At 38.4% G+C, this 1,715-nt stretch overlaps 1 pseudogene; it reads right to left on the bottom strand.

Moving 5' to 3' along the window:
• Window positions 1-1,715, bottom strand: part of LOC102867116 — a 33,754-nt pseudogene that overhangs the window by 21,702 nt on the left and 10,337 nt on the right.

The raw sequence follows: 1,715 nt of genomic DNA, 5'->3' as shown, positions 1-1,715 counted from the left end.
GAATCCACCAGACGCTCTGCCGGAGAAGGAGGCGCAATATCCTCCTGTACCAGTCAGATCTGATTTGACGGTACACACACACAAAATTAAAAAAAAAAAAAAAAAAAAAAAAGGCTTCCAAATACTTAGAAGAATTCTTCAAAGTCCCAATAATCCTGAAATTGCATAGACTGTGCATATCTGTTTTAATGGAGTTGATGACATACTCTGGCCTACAGGTCCTCAAAGCTGGGCAAAGTTCAAGAACAGTTGTTGTTAAGTCCAGGAAGTAACTTTTCTTCACCATTCTTTTTAACTTAATTTTCAAAAGCTCTTTACACTTGTCCAATACCTTCATTATCAGCAATATTTTCTGCCAATGTATTAATGCCTTTGATGTGCTGTCCACTAGCAAGGTCCCACGTAAAGTTTCCAAACTGTTACACCATGCACTTGAACTGCTTTTTAAAATTGCTTGCAGATTGTTGTCTCCACCAGCCTTCCAGTTCTCCATTTTTATTAAAATTTCTGCTATTGTCACCAAAACCATGGGTAATTTCATGTTCAATGGGTTAGACTGCTGGGCACTGAAGAATGAAGGCTCCAGAATGCTAACTGAAAAAAGCTATCTGGTTTCTGCCTGAAGAATAAAATGCATTGACTATAACTGTTTGGGTATCCACTCTTCCTTGTCCACCTTTTCCTGGAGCTTCTTTAGTTACTTACTCTTACCAAACTTCAACTTTTGCATTATGTTCTCAAAGTGTTCATCTTCCTTGTATTTCACCTCAAAATACTCCTTATTCAGTTTTCATCTCAAGTAAGGTCCTCGGGATAGCTGATCCTTTCTTTAACTGCTATAGATTTTTCTTCAGCATTCATCCTAGTGAGGTCATCTAAAGTCTGAATGAAAACGTCCATGATCTGTGCAATCAAATCTTCAATCAGGTCTTTACTTTCCCCAGCAAAGGCAGCTTCCACATAAATTCTTTTCACAGCACTTTCCATATTCCCATTGGCGTAACTTGCATAATGTCTCCAGGCTGTGGTTTCAGATGTTCTGAAATCTGCCTTGCAAAAAGTATTTCAGGACTCCTTGTAGTTTTGGCTGAGTTTGCTTACAAGATCTATTATGAATTGCCAGAACATTAAATTTTTAAGATCTCTGGCAGAATATTTGGTAAGAATGGGTTTAGATTTGGATAAAAATTCTGGACCATAAAAAATCATATTTTCCTCATTTGGAAATCTAATATTCACTGTTGACATTATTTCATTTGTGAAACTTGGCCAGCTGAATGGCCTCCCATCAATCTCTAATGAAAAGTTTCTTTGGAACTGGGCCAAGGTCATTTTATTATAAAGAAGCATGAAGTCATTTTGATCTTCAGATTATTGATAATTTCTTTTTCCAGTTCCATACTTTTATTCATTTCCAAAGCAATCTGGTTATTATTGGCGGACAATTGTCTTTCCTGGTGAATGAGTGTAGCCACAACAACATAAAGTCCATATATGCTGTACAAGTCTCATCATATATACTAGTGGATTTGTAGCAATGTCTGGGAGGCCAAGTGAGGTTGTTGTTGTTGTTATGTGCCGTCGAGTCGATTTTGACTCATAGCGACCCTATGCACAACAGCCCTAAACCCTGCTCTATACTGCGCCAACCGCACTGCCTCTGACACACCCATCCCGATTACCCCAGTCACCGAATCAATCCATCTCATAGAGGG

Source organism: Elephantulus edwardii, unplaced genomic scaffold (assembly GCF_000299155.1).
Source record: "Elephantulus edwardii isolate Elephantulus edwardi_28Jun2011 unplaced genomic scaffold, EleEdw1.0 scaffold00252, whole genome shotgun sequence".
NCBI classification, from domain to species: Eukaryota; Metazoa; Chordata; class Mammalia; order Macroscelidea; family Macroscelididae; genus Elephantulus; species Elephantulus edwardii.
The sequence above is the reverse complement of the archived record's forward strand: the minus strand, read 5'-3'. Positions and strand labels throughout refer to the sequence as shown.